This window comes from Emys orbicularis, chromosome 16, assembly GCF_028017835.1.
Source record: "Emys orbicularis isolate rEmyOrb1 chromosome 16, rEmyOrb1.hap1, whole genome shotgun sequence".
Classification (NCBI taxonomy): Eukaryota; Metazoa; Chordata; order Testudines; family Emydidae; genus Emys; species Emys orbicularis.
Window position 1 is genome coordinate 20,763,308 of NC_088698.1, and position 21,285 is coordinate 20,784,592.

Sequence of the window (21,285 nt, forward strand, 5' to 3'; positions counted from 1 at the left end):
TGCTCTATATTATGTGTAGTTAACTATTCATAATAAAGTAGCTAGTGCTAGTGAATATGAATATTTCTGGTTCAGTAACATTGTTTATTTAAGGGCTTATTCGGCTGTCTTTAATCAAGGCAAACTCCCGTTGACTTCAACAGGCGGGGGAGCAAAGGAAAGTTAACAGGTTCAAGCAGTAAACGAATCACAATGATAGTTGCTGCATAGTTAATTTTCAAGAATTAATTATGCACTTGACATTGAATGCAGTGGTAAATAGGGTTTATTACTGACTGATTATCTTAATTGTGTCTTCCTATTTAATAATGTATTAACTATTTGCTAATTAATAGTTAACAGCAAGGTGTTGTAGAGTAGAGTCTCCCCATTCGGAGAAAAGCTGCTGGAAGTGGCATTTGGGCACCAATCTTGCAATTTACCCCTATTTTAATTGGAGTGGAGCTGGAACACACACTAGTGCAGCAGTCCACCCACATGTTGTAAATGGCAGGATTGAGGTCTTGTGTGGAAGAGAAAAAGTGGGTTGGTACCACCCCTTCCAAGGAGTAAAGTCAACCCCACCGACTCCACAGGCTCTAATCTGTCACAATTCCACCCAGATTTGCCCTGACTGTTCTGGATCTGTTTGTAAGGAATGTATTTTTGAAAGTTATTTGCTTTGCTCTTTAGAAGACAGCAAGTATCCTGAGGATTCTGAAGAACAATTTAATTGGCATCCCTTCAAAGCTGTAATTCGGTGCTGGTTGGTTGGATTTTTTTTTTTAGTTGTGTGACTAATTAAATGATGTTTTCTTCAGTTTTCTTACTTAACAAGCAAAACCAAAAAAAAGTCCCAATCAACAAACCCCACTATACTTTTGGAATCCAGTTTCTGTTATTTTTTCACTCCCTCCCCCAAAATAATAAAATATAAATTAATGGGCTAGACACCTTGTTAAATTGGATGGCTCATATTATTGGCCATAAGATCCAGAGCATTTCTTCTTTGGGTCATCAGTTCAAGTCCAACACTGCAAATCATTAGCACCTGACATCCATTCAGAGGGTTCATAAGAAACCTCCCAGGCTTAGCAAAGAGGTCAAGGACTGAGTGGCAACAGAGCCCAAATGATGGAAGGTTCCTGTGATTACTACAGTGCACCGCATCATCAGAGATCAGGGTTTTGTTCTTGGCTTTGCCAGAAACAACCAGTATGACCGTTAGCAAATCGCATGATTTTTCTGTGCCTCAGTTTCCCTCTCCATTAAAATAGGGGTAACAAAACTTCTCTGCCTCCCAGGGATGTTGCAAGGGTAAATTTGTAGATGCCATAATAGTCATTGCCATAGAAAACTCTATAAATACATAAGATGACAATTACATTTCTACCTTTTCTGAATAGTTATCAGAGTGTGTGTACTGAACCTTAAACCTGGTTTAAGTCAATCAGGAAGCCACTCATGTAAAGATTTGTAACAAGACACTGTTTATTATCCATTCTGGTTAAAAGACAAGTCAACTCCCATGATGATGGGCTCTTCTGTAAATCAAATAGTAGAATTCCTGCCAATGGAACGCCTTTGATCATTCTAGCACAAGCCTCTTGTAATTTCAATAGCTGTCTTCCCACTAAGTAGTCCCTAATATCCCAGGATGTGACAATAATTGCCAAGGAAAAGGAACAGAGCTTGAGTTAAGTCATCATTGATGTCAAACCTCAAAGATAATTTCTGACTACCTATGATTCTGGCCCTACTTCACTATTAAACCTAGTACATGTGTGGAAGATATAAGCAAGGAGAAAGTGAGCTCCATGCCTGCTACTATACAGGCACAAGTTTTGTATCATGTCACAAAAAGTAATCATTATTCCAGCTGGTCAGTACCTCTGGCATCAGAATGGAGCATGCGTTTTTCCATCCCCCTACATGGATTGTGTTAGTCCTTAGCTTTACATATGCCAGGTAAAACACTTATTCATAATACTCCTCTAATATGAGCAAAGTATAGAGCAGAAAGCGTGAGCTACTAGTTTGATTGCTAGGCTGGGACTCCAAATATGAGCGTTCAATTCCCAGCTCTACCACAAACTTCCAGTGTGACCTTAGGCAAGTCACTTAATTTCTCAGTGTTTCAGTTCCCCATCTGTGAAATGGGGATAGTATTGTCTTGCTCCCACCCTTTGTCTGTTGTATCTATTTAGATTTTACATTTATTGTGGCCTTTCTACTCCACAAATGCTTTGCTGGTATAGCTATGCCTTTTAGCTATGCTGCCAGAGCCTGTTAGTGTAAATGCCATGTATGCCAACAGAAGGAGTTTGTTTGTTGGCATAGTGCACCACCATGAGCTGGGGGATTTGCTGGCACAGGTGTGTTGGCTAGGTAGTGTGGTTTTTTTTTCCATACTGCTGACCAGCATAACAATGCTGACAAACTTTGCGGTGTAGACCCAGCTTTTGTGTATGTACAGCACCAAGTGAAACAGGGGCTCTGAACCCAACTGCGGGGTCCAAGCACCACTATTATAAATGATTACCCTTGTTTTCTTAGTTGATTGAATATTTTTCTGTAAATGATCTGAAGGCTTGGTAGTTTGCGAGTCAGAGGGAAAGTCCAGGCTGGTTGAGGCTGTGAGAATCAGGGAGGTAATGGGATGATACTCAGAACAGGGCAAGGTTAGAGTATAATTGAAACCGAAGAACCTGCTAAGCAAGTGAGGCTCAAATTTCTGGAATTGTTGACAACCATTTTCCTTTCCTGGCAGGCCTCTCTCCTCTTCTCCATTCTGTCTGTCATTGTGCCTTGTTACACACCGGCCTCTGTGGCTGGGCTGGGAGATGAGATTTTACAGCATTGTCCACAAAAGAAGAGGGTGTGCAAGGGTGAAACGACAAGCTGGTGTTGATAGTTTGGTGGTTGAGGCAGGGGAACTAATTGGATATGGAGATGTGGAAGTGTCTTACATTGAAATAGAATGATATGAAATGTGGGCACATTTTATCTTCACAGAACGTACTGCAACCTGAAAACAGTATACATTTTTCTTTACACAACTCTTCACTTTTGTCTTAGAGAGAAGCAACTCTTCTGTCAATGCTGATACAAAGAGTAAAGCGAAATTAAATGGAAATGGATGCCTGGTACCTGGACTGAACTTTTAAATAAGTAAAAAAAAAAAAATCTTCCTTACATTCTGATAAGTATATAAGACTTCTTTGCTGTCAGTGCAGTTTGTAAAGCTCTTGAAGAAAACCAGTGTGGCTTGACAGTTTTGGTATTGCACTGTTAAATGGATTATAGAAGCCTAGGTAAATTAACCTTATGAATCCTACAGAGGAATCTGTCTAGAAAAGCCAAACTTCCATAATATTATACGTTTAATATTCCCAAAAGCAAATCTCCCACTGCCAGTGAGCAAAAATATCATGTTTAAGAGCTGCAAAGTTTCTCCTCTTCTTCCTTTTCTTCTTCTTCTTCTTCTTCTTCTTCCTTTTTAAGTGCAAGGAAACTTCAGAACTTTATTACAGCAGGTTTCTTCAAGTCAGGGACAATGTCTTTGTGTGTTGTGTGATATCTACCACATTGTGTCCCTGTTCTTGACTGGGACTTCTGGGTGATACCCTAACATAAACATTTTAACAATTTTAAATCAGTAGGTGCAGATTTTGATACCGTTACGTAAGAAGTTACTCATTGTGTAGCAGATTAGGTGAACCACTGCAGCTGTGCTGCTGTAAAGTCTCCCATGTCTCCCACCAACATAGCACTGTCCACACCAGCACTTTTGTCAGTGAAACTTATGTCAGTCAGGAGTGTGGGTTTTTCCCCCCACAGCTATAACCCGTCTTAAAGTGGTACGTAATACCAGACCCACCCCTCATGATCCTGTCAAGATCACCACAAACCACTTGAATTTCACCCTCATAATTACCATAAGGTCACCAGAACACACATCTCCATTCGTATGAGTGAACCACTTTTTCCTATGTTCTCTTTACCATCTATACAAAGCCTTTTCTCATTTGAGACTCAGGATATAACAGTAAGGAACCCTTTATAGGGCAGTCATAGTATTTTAATGGTTTAGGCCCCAATCCACAACGAGATCTGTGCAGTTGGACCCCTGCACCAGCATAATACCCCACGAAGGTGGGACGGGTGAATGGTCTTTTTAAGGCATTGGGCTGAAACTCAAACCTGGGTTCACTTTCTGGCTCATCTGCAGATTTTGTGCATGACCACAAGCACGTCTCTTTGTCTGTTCTGTGCCTCAGTTCCCCATCTGTAAAATGAGGATAATGCTTCCTTACCTCCCAGGGGTATTGTGAGGATACATTCATTAATCTTTGTGAGATGCTCAGATACCACACTGGTGAAGTCCATAGAGGTCCCTAGATTGATCAAAGTCAAAGTGGCCTCAGATGGGTGCAGGGGCTTAGAGGGAGCTCAGTGCAGGGTTGGGATCAGAGGTGAGTATCCACCACCCAAAAGCTATGACAATTTACAGAAGATTTGTGTATAATCTCCATGATTGCCAGACTCTCATGAGTCCAGGGTAAATTTAATTAAATTATGGCATAAAGGAGCTGTTTGAATAGATAAAAGTCCATTTCTTCTAAAAGCAAGCCTTCTCCTAAAGGTTTATTGCCATCCAGCTCTCCGATTGCTTTGTTATTCTAGTCTGCCTATAAGATTCTTTTGCACAATTGCTTCCAGTGTCACTGCTTACAGCTTGTTCCATATCACTCATAAACCTCTGTCAAGTATTGCAACCATTTGCTCTTAGAGTCCCAATGTTTAGATCCTCTTAAGAATTTTACCTTTTACTTGTGAGAGTAGCTTACTTGTTTCCTTTGATCATTTTCAACTCTTTCAGTTAGGTCCCCTCAAAATCCTTCCTCTTCCTTTGTTTAAGATTTGTGCTCGCTGTCAACCCTCAGGAAAATACTCTGAAAATCCAAGATCATTTTTAAGTGTTATCTTCTCCAGAGAGCACTAGAATATTCTCTGTCTGAAATTGAATCCCACCTGAACACCGTGTCCTAGACAAAGGGAAACCAGCCTGCACTTCGCTTAATAACAATCTCACTTGGTCTGATTTGTATTCTCATCCTCAACTAATGAGCCTTGTTTGTTGCTACCATCCACTAGGCTGATGGCGTCAATGTCTCATAAATCTCTTCTTGACCACTCTGTTGAAAGCCTGTTTCACTGAATGGGCACTCTCTATTTTGATTTATTGTCCTTCAATTTATTATTTTGTATTTCTCCACATAAAGCTGCACTCACAATTTAATGGCCCAGCCCCCTAAAAGATACAAATCCCTCTGAGCAATGAGCAGAGGGATTTAGCACTGTGGCTCTTATTAAATGTAAAGATGGCCTGATCCAAAGACCAGTGAAGTCTATGGAGAAAATTCAATTCAACCTCAGATGCTATCCTCAACACTAGCACTGAAATTCTATTTGTCGGGTATATCTATGTACTTAAAATTTGTAATTATAGGTGTAACTGGTAGATACTTCTATAATTAAGGTCGCCCCACACTTCTCATCATAAAACCCTGTTTTCAGTTGCTTATAACTGCCAAATTGAGCTGAAAGTTTACATGCCAGGTACCTGCTTCACGCTGAATTTTTCTATTCAACAAAAACAATATGAATGAGGCAGGCATCTAGTAGAAAAAAATAGTATGTGATCATGTAATTAAAAGTTCTGTCACAATGCATATGCACAAGAGGGGTGAATTAAGGTTGCACAGGCAACCTTTGTATTGGCTTTTTCTAACTTTTGAGCTCTTGTCTTTGCAACTTGCATGTTATTTTAACATAGATTTTTGTGTGTAATATAATATATATTATATTACTTGTGGAATCTGTTAATAGTAGGCCCTTGTCGTGCCATCTCCCTGCCATGGTGTAGGGTGGTATAACATTTAGTAACCCTCACACATGTCATAACTGAGGTCAAGGTATAAAGATAGGCCTCCTGCCAGCTCCGCTATATGTCACAGCTTCATTACAGTATTTACCAGTAATCACTTTCAGGCTAGAATTATATGGGCTTGATCCTGCTCTGTAGAGTGTAAAATTTAATTATGCTAACATTATGTGGAGATGCATGGCCAAAACCAAAACCTGATATTTTAACTTCTTCGAATGTCACAGGGATTTGGATCCAAAATTGGCCTGTTTCTCTTCTCTTCTTGGTGGAATCTAAAACCAAAATTGGCCTTTTGATTGTCTAGATTTTTGTTTATGCTGTCCTGACTTCTGATGAACTCGAAACTTGATTCAGTGGTAGCTTAAAGTATGTCAGCAGTGGGGAATTGTGGGAATTGCTAGATCTGGCTTATTTTCCAACCAGATCTAGTTATTATAGATAATATTATAGTTATTATTATTTCTTTTCCCTGTGGGGAAAAAATAGAGAAAATTATTTTGTTTTTGTTTTTATCAAAATTTTCCATGGAAAATGTTGAATTTGCAGTGACATTATTTGCCAAAAACTGAAATAATTGTATTAAAAATGGTGGCGATGTGAATCTGTCCAGGTCATGGAGAAGTCAATCAATGAGCATGCTGCAGGTCAGGTTATGATCATTAACATTCTCATTCTTGGTATCCTGTATCTTTCCTTTTGTGAGTTATGGTGGGGGTTTTGAGGACTTGCTCAGTGATTACAAACTACTTATACTGTGATTTGTTTAGCACAGCAGCTCTCTGTTTAAACAGCCTGGCAAATGCATCAAATCCAAATCCTCATTCTTATCATCTAGTGGTATTTTAAATCCTTTCCGAGGGGAATGGAGCTGAAGGGGAAGCTGAACTATGCCCAAGTGCTCTCAATTCTGTCTGCTGCTATATTTTCAAGAATTCATGAGGTGACTGCAAACCTTGTTTTCACCAGAGAATTGAGCCCTTATCTGAAGGCTCTTAGATTGAAAATGATATAAATAATGTACTTTTAGGATAGGCTGGCTGTGCTGATGAGAACAGGCTTTAAATATGTCACAAATTCTTAAAAAGATGGTGATAATGCTTTTCAACTTGCAAATGCCTTGTTTATATTCGCTAGTTAATTTTCACTGGACCCCTGTGGAACTGATAAATATTGTTCTCATCCATCTTACAGCTGGGGGAAATGGAGATAGAAATGGACCTAGATTTTTTTGTTTGGTTTTTGTTTTTGTTAGTGACTAGTGATTTTCAGGTACCTTCATTTTTGGTTGCCCAAATTGAGACTGCTTGAAGGAGCTTGATGTTTAGAGTGTTGATGCTCAGCACTTTGTGAAAACCAGGCTCCTTTATGGTCTCACATTCAACACCTAGAATCACAAATCACTTCTGAAAAGCTTGGCCTAAGTGGCTTGTCCAAGGTCAGAGAGGGGAGTCAGTGGCGGTGTTGGGAAAGTAGCACTCAGGATGGAATTCCTGGCTTCCACTCCTTCGTTTGGCTTGCTTACCTTGATGCCTGTAACTACAGGTGACCAATGAACCCAAAAATACTCAGTTTAGGTCACCATCCAGAAGTTCTTTTTTCCTACAAATCTCCCTTGGGATCACAAAATCTATCTAGAAAGCTTGTAAGAACAGTTACTGTTAAGGTGACCAGATGTCCCGATTTGGACAATCCCAATTTTTGGGTGTTTTTCTTGTATAGGCTCCTATTACCCCCTCCACCCCGTCCTGATTTTTCACACTTGTTGTCTGGTCACCCTAGTTATTGTCATAATATTTGTGGTGTTTTTTGTCAACCCATAAGGTAAGGTTTACCTTTTAATAAGCACACTGGATTGGAAAAATTGTTCAGCCTATAATAATCAATAGAACAGTGGTTCCCAAACTTGTTCTGCCGCTTGTGCAGGGAAAGCCCCTGGAGGGCCGGGCCAGTTTGTTTACCTGCCATGTCCACAGGTTGAGCCGATCGCGGCTCCCAGTGGCCGTGGTTCGCTGCTCCAGGCCAATGGGAGCTGCTGGAAGTGGCGCGGGTCAAGGGACGTACTGGCCGCCGCTTCCAGCAGCTCCCATTGGGAACCACTGCAATAGAAAATATAACCAAACCCCATTGAACTACAAATAAGATTTTAACCATCCCAAGTGTGTATTGGGATTTAACCATACCAAGATTTGTATTGTATTATGTATTTGTTCAAGCATAATTCCCATTAACTTTAAAATTCTACTACTGCAGCTTTCAAGACTTTTAATCTTCTAAACATCGGCTCATTCAACAGTGCAGTGTGATATGGCTTATTTGTTACAACTTAGTTTTTCAAATGGGGGAAAGAATGAAACAGTAACAGTTATAAAATCAAATGGAGATTGGGTGGAAAATTACTGTAAATAAATAGCCTCAATCTAACTTCACGATGGAATTGCTACTGTCAATGGCACTCTGTGCAGTTTCTCAAAGGGCAAAATCATAAAAGTGCAGAGTGAGTGTTGGCTGATTAAGGCAAATTACTGGAAGCAAATTTTATTCCGAATTAGTGGACAGCTTGAAATATCTGCTACTTTAAATATTGCTTAAGAAAAATAAAACTAATTGAATCTGGTTTTATCTGTACTTTAGGGACCTATGTATCTCATTCTCATTTTTTCTACTGTCATCAACATTTTCAACTTTCTGTATTAATGTGACATTTGCTCGGCTGCCACAAAAAGATGTGGCTGGGAATGTGGAATCTAGCAGACAGTGAATACATGACACATTACCATTGTTTTCACCCCCATTCACATCAATATTAATGTGCAAAGATAATAGGGGAAGACTAATGTGTTACAATAAATAGCTTCACAATAGGGGGACTACAGTATGATGTAGTGGTATGTACAGAGAGCTCTGCTTTCAGAACATGCTTGATGAGAAAGAACAATATATGTGGAAGAAGGAATGAAGCTGGAATGTTACTTTTTTTGACGTTAACACACTGAACAATATGCAAATAACATCTTTCATCAAAGCATTTCAATGCATGCAATACCTTTTGGAAGGTTAATAAGGGCACCACACTTAAGGTTGGATTCTCCTTTGCACTTAAAGCAGAAGTTCCACCTCTGTTTCTGTATAAAAAACACTGTGCATTTACGCTAGAATTGCAGCACAAAATCTACAAGTAAAGCTTGAATTTTCTAAGGATTTTCAAGTAAAGGTGTTAATTAGGTTGAGTTAAAAGGGGCCTCAAGTTCACATTCTCAATTTCATTTTTTGGGTCAGGGGGCCTTCACTGACACATAATGTAGTATGCTAATATTTATTCATTTTAAACTGAAAAGGTTTGTGAGGTAAGTTACAGATGAGTAAACCCAGATGGAGAGGTTAAGTAATTGCCCAGGGTCACACAGTGAATAAGTACCAGAGCCTGAAACAGAACCCAGGTGTCCTGACTGCCAGTCGTCCGCTCTAAGCGCCAAATGACATTCCCTTCCATATTAAAAAGAAAACAAATTCTTAGAAGTGAAGAACACATTGGTATGAAGGATTACATTGAACCTTTCTCTGTAAATCAGCAAGATGTAAGAGCCCGTGATAGCCACATCAAATGTATTGTATTATCTCCACCAACACCTGTGTATTCGGAATGGCTGGAGGGAACAGCAGGTGTGGCCATTATATTGGAGTGGAGGGGAGAGGGATGGTGGCAAAAAAGATTAGCAGGCCCACCTGAAAATGCTAAAGCTGGTTCTGCAGGATAAAATTTTCAATCCTCACTGGGTATAAAAACCCGTGGCTGGCCAGTGCCAGCTGACTCAGGCTTGGGCTAAGGGACTATTTATTTGCAGTTTAGACATTTGGGCTCTAGGACCCTGTGAGATGGGAGGGTCCCCAGAACTCAGGCTGCAGCCTGAGCCCCAATGTCTACACTGCAATTAAACATCCCCTTCGCTTGAGTCAGCTAGTATGGGTCAGCCCTGGTTGTCTAATTGCAGTGTCGACACAGCCTGTGAGACTCAGGCTGAGCCTGCAAGTGTGTTGTAGGCAAGCATGCTAATGCTACAGCAGCTGCTGCAAGGGGCCACTCTCTCCCAGCCTTCCCTACACCTACATTGGAAGAGGGGGAATGTGTCATATAGTCTTGCCCCTCCCCCATGCTGGCCATTCCCCTGAGGAGGAGGTCGGGGCCAAGCTGCTGCCCTGAATGGGAGCGCTACCATCTGTCCCCCTCCCCCACTTGTTTGTTTAGAATCAGAGAGATGCTGAGGGCGCTTGGAACCTCGTTAACTCCCTGGGCTTCCCCTCACACATACACCACTAGCCAGGGCAACTCTCTCACCTCAAGAATGAGGAGTGGTCCAGTTCTCAGCCACCAACACCAGGGGGATCCTGCTCCTCAGCTAAGCGACTGCCAAAGGGCTAGAGGCTGCAGGACAACCTGTCTGCCGCCGCCGCTGGGAACAGCTTCCAGGTAGGGCTACTCTGAGAGAGGATGGGGAGGAGGGAGCATTGCATGCTGAGAAGTGCGGAAGGATTGATGGGTTGGGGGTGGCAGGCCATGTCACTGCCTCACCGCGCTGCGTGGACCTCACTGTATGTGTGACTAATGCTCTCTTGCTCATCTCTATGCCGCGCAGCGATGGAGCAGGAGAAGGGCCAGATTTTCAAGGGTATGGAGGCGTTGCTCCATTCAGGCTTAAGTCCCATTTTCAAAAGTAACTAAGGAGGCTTTTAATGAGATGTAGGCTTCTAAGTCACTTTTGAAAATGGGTCGCAGCTATCTAAATCACTTAAGCCTTGTAATGCTTAGGGGAGCAATGTTTGCATATGTTTTATAATCTAGGTCTGTGTGTAAACGAGAGGCAGGTAAAGTCCTGAACAGTAGATACAGCAGGTAAAGTCCCACAACTATAGGAACTGGGTTTAAATGTTTTAATCTTTAAAACGAAAATGTAGTTGACAGCCAAGAGAAGACAGCCAGTGTGCTGGCGAGAGGATTTCATAGGCACAATCCTATTTACATCTGATATCTGTTTCATTTTTTAAGAGCCTCACAGAGATCATGGTGGGGAGGTAGAGACATTTCTTCTGCTGTAGCAAGGCAGATGGAGAGGGGCTGCAGAAGGTTCTAGAAACACTGCTGCAGAAAATTGTGAGGGCCCTTTCAGAAGGGACTGGGTTTTGGGCATGGGGGGACACAATCCTGTAATCATCTCGGCTGCCAATTGCCAAGAGTCAGTGTGCTGATAGGAGGCATATGCCAAAGGTGTTACTTATGGAATATAGTTTCAAGACCCATTTACACTACACACTTAAACTGTGCCAGGGATGCAAGTGTTGTCAAGGGACATGGTCACGGGGTGACATTTGTAGTACTGACGGGCCTTAGATCCAGTGCATCTCTGATCAAAACACTTAAACTCCCCTGTCATATTTGAGGCAGTGAAGATAAAAACAGCTTATTTGTTGATATGTGTTCTGGGGAAAGAAGCAAGATTAATTAAGATAATGAAGTGTGTTTACATCAAATACCATCAAAAATCAATTCTCTTTTCACCGAGTTCAATTAACAGAAATGTACATTATTTTCTTTTGTCAAATGCCACAATTAATTATAGAGTTGATTTTCTCAGTGGGACTTCTCAAAGACTGTGTTGTGATGCTTACAATTAATTCTAATAGGAAGGTCAGAGTAAAAATGTACGGCTGCTTGTAAGTTCTTACATCCTAATTATTGCTTTCAAGCACCTGATGATATACTCTGCACCTCAGAATATAAGAAGACATAGGGTAAAATTTTCAAATGCACTTAAGTCTTATTTTCAAAAGTGATTTAGGAGCTGATGTTTCAGTGGAACTTAGGCTCCGAAGTGACATTTGAAAATGGGAGTTAGTCACCTAGGTGATAGGCTCCTTAGAAAATTTTATTCATGGTCCCTGTCTCTAGGTGCATACAATCTAAATATGACAGTGCCGCAAGTGAGATAAAATGGGGGATGGGGTAACCAGATGAATGTGAATTAGAGGAAGGACACTAATGTAACAAAATTGCTCAGTGTGGCATGGATGCATCTTGTCAGTTCTCTTATTTTATTACTCTTTCGCTAGTCTTCCTGCTCCCACTCCCTCCTTTTGGTAGGCAAGAAGCAGCAGAAGTGAGTTTTCAGGAAGGATTTGAATGTGATAAGGAAAGTGGCCCGCAAATGGGTTTGGAGAGGGTGCTCCAAGTGTGAAGGCAGCATGGCAGAAGATGCGGACACACCTGGGGAAAGGAAAGGAAAGGGAATCACGGCTGATGTCATTGGCAGAACAAAGAGGGGGGAGCATGAAAGGACACCAGGTTAGAGATTTAGGCAGGGGCTGTGTGTCCTAAGGCAAAGATGAATAGCTTGAAAGTGAGGGCCAACGTAAAGGGGAGCCAGTATAGACATTCTGAGAGGGAGTGACCTGGTGAAAGCCATGGGTGAGACAGATGATTTTCAGTAGCAGCATTTTGGATAGAGTAGAGGAGAAAGAGCTTAATATCATAAGGACTCGAGAGGAGAAGGGTGCAGCAATTGAGGTATTAGATGATGGAAAAGCAATGTGGTCATTGGAACATAGGAGAAGGAATGTGTGTTCCATAAATGTTGTGGAAAAGTGAGCAAAGGGATTTGGCCAGAGCCTGAGTTTGGAGTGGAGGGAGGAGTCCAAGATAGCCCACAAATGGGGCCTTGTGGTGGGGAGGAGGATGGTTGTGTCAATAATATCCTCCAGCTTTATTTCTTCCCTGAAAAAGTCACATCCTTTCAGAGGAAACCTCTGCTGAAAGACAGAAATTCAGATTTAATTTGGTGCAGCCCAGGTCATCAGGGGCTGCATCAGCTGTGGGATGGGCACAGCTGTTAACTTGCCATGAACGGCTGGCCCATCATCAGAATCCAGCCTGGCGGGGGCAGGAGCAGCCCCCTCACCAGAGCCAATATCTAAGCCACTCTTTTGATCATGGGCTGGCAGTAGCGAGGGAGCGCTCCATGGGGCCTGATCCTGTAAGATGCTGCGCACGTACTGCTGCACACTGACTGGCCTCATGCCCCACTGTCTTGACGCTTGGCACTTTGCAGGATCAGACCTCATTTCAGCTGCATGGTGCTTTGATCTCTCCAGCTGGTAAGTCTGTGAGTTGGGGGTCCCCTTTGGAGCTTGCGCCACTAGCTGAGATGTGCCAGCTACTTAAACCACCTTCAGAATCATCCCCTTGGTCTCTGTCGCTGTCCAGGGCCTCCACTGAATGAAATCAAAACAATGTGTCCCCTTAAGGCATCAATATTTATGATAAACTAGATTTATAGCTTTAAGAGTAAACTAACTTGCATCATTTTTTTTTTTAAGATGGCTAAAACATTGTCAATGAAAAGTATGCCATTATCACTTTCATTGGTCTTCTTGATGTACAAACAGACTGCTGCTGGGAGGGGAAAAAATGAGCTTTATAAAAATGTTCCTTCCTTGCTGGTGCATTACAGACCTTGATGTGTCCTTCTAGGTTATTGAAATTGCTGTTGTGCAGCTGTAAAGACTGATATTTTTGAAACTTCGTAATTCAGATGTGACTGATTCGTTGCCACAGGATAAATCTTGCAATAGATTGCAAAGTGCTTATCTGTTGGAGGTGGGGGAAGAATCCCTCTTTGGAATTTTCCACCAATATTGCCCGATTTCAACAGTACATATAGTATTACTTCCCTTAATCAGGAAGATAAATGAATTGTGATGGCAACATTACTGGGGCATCTGCTAAGGAGCGACTTTAGCCCAATGCTAGTGGACAGTAATGACTGTTACTTGCTTGGTACAATGTCAGCAAACATTCTTCATAGTGGGGTTTCATTTAGCTAGTGCCAAATGCTGTAGTGGTAATCAGGCAGATGTTAGGAGTTACACTGCGTGTCAGAGGTGTGAAATTGTAAACTCTGGTTTATTAATACAGATGTTGCTAAATAAAGATGAAAGGTAGCAAATACAATTGTTCTTGTATCTTTATCCAGTATAATATTTTATTTCCTTTTAAATATTTTCAAGCTTTTTTTTAAAAAAAGGAAATTGCCTCCTTTCTAATACCCTGATCCATCAAAGCTGCATTGCCCTGAATCAGCAAGGTAGTATGTGGTTGTTGGTTTTTTTTTTTTTTGGGTGTTCCTTAAAATAAAAGAAGAATGATATTATATTTGGTCATTTTTGGGGGGAAGGGGATTTCTAACACACATGGTACAAAGAGCATACACAGATTAAAATGAGGCATAGCCTGGTTTCTGTTCTATTCTATATAGGTTCTCATGCCATGCTCATCACTGTAGTGTCTGAGTGTATTCACTGTTGTGACTAACATCTGTCACAGTTCCTCAGTGTACACCTCACTTTGGAATAGAGATGGACCTGAGTTCTGAACTTAAGATCCAGATCTGATTTGAACTTTACCAAAACTTGGTGGTATTTGGATTTGGTGTTCTAGCTACATTCATTCTAGAGAGAGGCTCAAATGTTCCCAACGTTCAGAGGAGAGGGAGGCTGGGTTTTGGATCTGCTGGTCTTATCTGGACACATCTTTGGCACTTCTGAAGGTATCTAGGAGTTTTATGGATACTGAATGCATAGGGAAGATCTGACTGAATAAAGCACTTTAAATAAATTTGAAAGTAGATTATACTGCTTTAAGATGCACTGCATTGGCTGCAAAACTACGGTGCTCTCTTTTGAACATTAAAGTTACAGAAGACCTTAAACATGTAGATCAAAAGTAAATAAAAAATCTGATCACTCTTAACCAGTTTTGATTGTAACTATTACTTGTGCAGAATCAAAATTACAAAATGCTCATTGAATAAAATCTGAATTTCATTCTGTCCTGTTGACATCTCATATGATTACGGGCATTGATTTTCTGTAGCGTAACTGTTAAGGGATATAGCTTGCATAAAATTAACATTTGTCCTGAGTTTCTTTTACTAACAGTGTACTTGGTAACTTTTACAGTGTATTCATGCAAAAAAAAATTACTTTTCCCCCCCAGTAATTTCACTTTGTCTTCAGTTAGGAAGACTATGCAGAACTAACTGTGAGAGCTGCCAAAAATAAGAACTCCTGGGAGCATTGTATTGACATACTTATCAGACACAGGTTCTTTAGTTTTCTATTATTGTATTTATGAAGCTAAAACCCCTCCTGTCCCATTGTCTGAGCCATTTGAGAGACAAAGCGGAAATAATTCAATCTTGAAATTAATTGGTTCAAGCTGCATATCTGATAGTGCTTAAAGCTATTTTGGATAGTCTCTCACTGTAATCTTCAAGGCCACCTATAGCTAAGGACTACTGGTTAGAAGAGCTCTGTGTAAGCTCGAAAGCTTGTCTCTCTCACCAACAGAAATCGGTCCAATAAAAGATATTACCTCATCCACCTTGTCTCATTAGTCCCAATGGTTTTTATCATCACTCATCCAATATGGAAATTGGGATATGCACCTTTTGTTAAATCTGTTCTCTTAGCTATAGATCCTTGCACTATGACACAAGCTCCCTAGAGGAGACATAGAGCTATGAAATTAACCCTTCACACTGGTGAAATTTGTGATAGATTCATCAGCAAGCATTTTAATGGATGAGACTTATATGGGATATCATATCTCATCCAATATTTTACCACCCTCTAATTCATCCTAAGCTGTGGAATATAAAATTTTGGGTTGTTTACCTTAACGTAAAGAATATAAAATAAAGCATATGTCAATTTCCATTAGCTGACTGAGAATGTTAAACAGAATTTCTGATAACACCGAAATGTATTTTTAAAAATAATGTTGCACGGCTAGGAGAATACTGGCAAAAAGCACTTGAGAACATTTGTTCTAATTCACTTAGTCCGTAACCATGCCCCTTGTGGTGTGTGTTGTTATGTGACCAACACATTTACTGTCAGGAGCAGTAATAGCTGGGAAAGGATGGAGGGGCCCAACACCTGGCTTGAACTGGACCAAAGTGTTGAGGTTGTCAGTTCAGGGGCAGCTTCTGCATGGAGAGGAGCCTCATTGCAAGCCAGAGTCTGTCACTTTTATTTGTGCTGAGTAGTTTCTTACTCTGTGTGTTACTCCCACTGAAGTCAGCAGGCAAAATCCTGGCCCCATTGAAGTCAGTGGCTAATGCCCATGGCCAAAACTCACCCCGTGAAACTGTTTTATGGCATAAGGTACTATTCAACATAAGTAATTTAGTGTATAGGAATAGGACAGTATGCCTGCAAGTAGTCTGTGAGCCCTCCAGTGGAGCTCGCTGTGTTTTGGAAGCTGATAAAAACCAGCCAGAGCAACAGAGTGTATATAGCTAGGCTTTGTATGTTGTGTATCATTAATAAATATATGTTTTGGACCACACCATGCCCATGCAGTTCCTTCATAGTATTTTTGTTATATAAAGCATGACAGACACAAACTAGGGTATGAGCATTTGGCCTTAAAATCTCTGCTGAAGCTTTCCAGACATTGGGTAGAGGCAAGACCTTAGAGAAGGGAGGGGAAAAGAAAGAAGACTTGGGGTATATCTTCACTGCACAACTAATCCAGGTGATTGGCACCCAGGTCTGGCCCACCAGGTTAGCCTAGTCCAGGTGTGAGTATACTAACAGCAAAGACCTACCTGCATTCCTGGGTCCTTACTGTTTCTGCACTTGCCCAAGTGTGCCTGGGGGCATATTTGGTGGTTCTTTGTGCTGAGATGCATTAGGATCTTTCATGGGCAGTTGGCAGATGCACAAGAACTTGTCTGGGTCCTTTACAGGGAGTGGGGAAGGTGTTGCCTGCACCCTCAGCACAAAGTGGGCGGGTTCCCACCTGATTTAAAGTGGAGCCTGGACTCTAACCCTGCTTTCCTCCCTTTCTACTTCCCCTTCCCCGGCCAAGTAAGTGGAGGCTTAAAGCACCTCCGTGCCTAGGTCAGGGATTTTTCTATGTGTATGGTAGGAGTGTTTGGGCTAACACCCAGATAAGACCCCAGATTAACTGTGCAGTATAGACATATTCTTAAGGGATAAGAGAGAGTGGGAGAGCTGCCAAGCTGAATACCTGAGCCATTCATCTGGATATCTACTGGGAGGTGTCTTCAGTTACTAGATAAGAATACAGTAAAGTCATAGGATAGAGGACAGCTTTTTTTTCAACTCCATTCTCACTTATGTTCTTACTTGGAAAACATTTTGCCAGGTTAGTCCCCCTTTTCCTCCCGCCATTCTCAATGTTTCATGAAGCTCCAAAACTACTTGTACAAACATTTTCAAAGTCATTTGGAAAATGACTACCTTCTAAAATTCTCCCATCCTTAAAATCAAAGTTATTCTCTACTGAAATGGTTCACTGGTCTTAATTTATGTTCTTGTTAACCTGAACAGACAGTGATCAGTTCATACTGAATGCTGGGCATTTGGATATGTGGAGAAAGATGATCCATCCTTAAAAATACAAAAGACCATTAAATTGGCCATAATGTATATTGTCAGCATAGGATGAGTTTTTCTTCAGTGTAGAAGTGAGGTGTTTTCAGCAGTTGACGGGAATAATTCTTCCAAACTGTACACTAGATGACAATGTAGAAAAGGGTAATAATCTTTGTGTGAGATATTTCTTCATTAGTAAAGGAGGCTAACTTATAACTTTGCCACTCATACAGATTCACAAGTAGTTTCTGTGCATAGGGGTGTGTGTGTGTGTGTGTGTGTGTGTATGCTTGGCACGTGTACTTCAGGACCTTGCATTAAATAAAGTTAACAATGTGGGCAGGAGCCTACATTTAAATATTCACCCAAAATGCTCATTTCACTTTCATCTCTTGATTTCATCATTGGAGTTGCAATTGCATATGGACTAGTGTTCTAGATAAATGTTCTCTGCTGTCCATTCAAAAATAAATGAAATTATTCTGGATTTTTTTTTTTTTTGGCAGAGTAAGGTATTACTCAGCATAAATAAAGTGGCAGAAACTTTTGTATTTCATTTGTAAAATGGGATGATATTTACCATCCGAATAGGGGAATTATGGGATTTACTTCCTTTGTTTGCGAAATGCTCTGAAACCCTTGGACTAAATATGCTGCACAAGTGCAAGGTCATATGGCAGGCTGTAAATCCCAAGGGGAGTTAAGGTCCTGTTGATATTCCAGCCTACGTTGTTGTTGCACATTCCTGTAGCATATGCAGAAAGGCTTTGGGTATACTGCCTTTTTCTAGTAACCAGGTGTAGATGCTGCTGCCTTTGTTCAGGAGTCAAAACTTTTTTTCTTGGCACAATCTAGAAATGTACCTCATTGTCCCAGCTGTACTCATAAGGAGGCAATAACTTATTTTCCAGTTTGGTGGCAGTTTTGAACAATTGAAAAACAATTTTGGTTCAGGCTGAATTGAATCTGAAACTTTTTTGAATCTTTGGTGAATTGAAGAAGTCTATTTTGAGTGGTTTCAGAATAGCAGCCGTGTTAGTCTGTATCCGCAAAAAGAACAGGAGTATTATGGCACCTTAGAGACTAACAAATTTATTTGAGCATAAGCTTTTGTGGGCTACATCCGAAGAAGTGGGCTGTAGCCCACGAAAGCTTATGCTCAAATAAATTTGTTAGTCTCTAAGGTGCCAAAAGTACTCCTGTTCTATTTTGAGTATGTTCAAAAGTGGGGATTTGAACCTGGATGTACCATGTTCCAGGGAAGTGTCCTAACCAGTGTCTAAAGGTTATAAAGGGTAAAAACAGGGTCAGTGCAACCACCACCTCCACCTGAGGCAGTTTTGTAAATGTCCGGCGCTAACGGCGTCAAATTCACAAATAGCTTTGGTGTGACCAAAACTGCAGTTTTGGTTTAATAAACTATTCCTCTGAAAGATTTTGCTCCAACTATTAATCCTGCCTTACCGTATCAGCACACCTTTGCTGAATGTTAACAAGGGAATTCTCACTAAAGTACTTATTCTGTGAATGCATTTTTTTCACATTACGTATGCCAGCACTCAACAGGCTATTCAAAATCCAGCCATTTTACAAATGCCATTGTCTTTAACAACAATTTCCCCTTCTGCAGAAGTCCAAATAAACCTGATTTGACTTCCTTTTAGGTACCCAGAATGTTTTACCTCTTCAGTTCTGTTTGTTCAGTTTCTAATTTACTGTTGTGTCAAAGATGAGGATCTCTACTTTTTTTTTATAGAAATACACAGTTATTATAGATAACAAATCTGACCTGACAGAGAATATCACACTTGTTATGTTCAGCATGGTTCTCCAACACCTGGATTCAATCAGGTGTATTTTCAGTTCAGTCATGCTGGAACTTTCTATTGTTCCATTAGTGACTATGAGCTTGAAAAGGACAGGTTGTCCTGACTCCCATCTCTTTAGAAAACAGTAGTGGACAGTAGGAAAGTTAGAAGCCTTTTCTATGCTGATTTATGCACTAATACAGTGTTTCTTACCATACTATCTGGTACCTAACTTACATTTCACAGTTGTGTTTTCATAAACTGTGTGTACTCTGTTCTAGTTTGTGTGCTCTCTTTGGGCACTTGCATAAATAGGGTTGTTTGGGAGACTGCTTGTATGACAGGTATTTTGCTTTACGTGATCTACCTCCTAAAGTACTAATCATATAAATGTAGGGCTGGAAAAGACCTTGAGAGGTCACCTCATGCAGGTGTCAATGTCCTATTTGGAAAATCTGCCACTAAAGTGGTACTTTGAAGATGATGTCAGAGAATCAATGAGTGAGTTAGTTCACTACTTCAATGTGATGAGAGAATATAGGTCCTGATTCTCCACTGCCTCACACTTTGTATAGTTGCTTAGATGTGTGCAAAGCAGGGGGTAAAAACTGCCAAGTCCGAATGGTAGAGTTTCATACCCACTTTGCACAGGCACAAATGACTTTGCAAGGTGGGAGGCAGTGGAGGAAACAGGCTTGGTTTTGAAGGGTACCTGTTGACAGTAAAGCGGGTAATATTTCATCTTTGGCTGATAGTTGACATAGCCTTTGGAACACCAGAGGAAACAATCATTTAGGACAAGCTTAGTGTGATTGGTTGAAAGCTCTATAGAGGATAAGAAGAACCCAAGTTTTAGCTTGCAAGATATGTGGTGAGTCCTCTTTATTCACACAGTGACAGTTCTCATTCATCTTGTCTCTGTGGAAGTTACCGCAGTTCAGCATTTGACCTGAAATGCTGGCATGATTTACAGCTGTCTTTTTGGTAACATAAGGCAAATCAGTCATCCTTAAGATTTTATAATCTGACCTTGTTTCTTCCACTTTGGCAGTGAACAGGCTCAGCAATTCTAGGCTACCTTAATGTCTGAAATGAGATTTCAGTTTTTCTACTAGTGAGACAGAGAAAGGGGGAAGGGATGCTCCTTAAAGTGGCTGCTATCTCCTGAACCCTTCTGTTCAAGGGTCCCTTGCCGGTTCTGTTTTCCCTTTATTCCCCTTAAAACCTATAAACCAACTACATTCAAAACTTCTTGCTTAAACAACCCTTTCAGCGGACAGGGGGCTGCAGACAGGGGAGTATGAGAGGGAGTTTGACAGAGGGAGGCTTACGATGGTTAGGAAGAGCCGCAACACCTGTGCCAGCACTGCTTCTGTCTCCTCCACCTGTGCCTGTAGCCAGACAGAGCGCCTGAGCATGGATGCTTCTACCCAGATCCTGGTGTGGTTTTGCAGAGACTGTAAATTGCAATTTCCACTTACTGATATCCAGGCTGGGGGGACCATCCAATGTGAAAGGTGCCTGCTGGTGGAATCTCTCAGGCAGCAGGTGGGAGAGCTACAGGAGGAGGTGGCTAGGTTGAGGAGCATCCGAATCCACGAGCAATTCCTGGACAGTGTCCATGTGGAGACAGCTGAGGTAGCTGCCCCAGTACACAGGACTGCTGATACACCACTGGTGGAGGAGGAGATGGCTCAGGGTGGACACTGGCAGCTGGTTACTTCTGGCAGCAGGCAGTGCTCCACCCCTGCTCCGAACCCTCCCGCCGTGGTAATAGGTAACCGTTATGCTCTTCTTGATACAGGAGAGAAGGAATCCCCCCCTGCAGTAAAGGAGGAGAAGCCTCGTACCCCTAAGGCTGGGAGGTCTGCTGCCACCACTGCGAATAGGAAACGTAGGGTAGTGGTGGTCAGAGACTCTCTGCTGAGGGGGACGGAGGCGCCCATCTGTCGCCCTGACATTTCATCTCGGGAGGTATGCTGCCTGCAGGGGCCCCGTATCCGAAATGTTACGGAGGCATTGTCGAGGATTATCCAGCCCTCTGACTACTACCCCATGCTACTCATCCATGTGGGCACAAATGATACTGCGAGG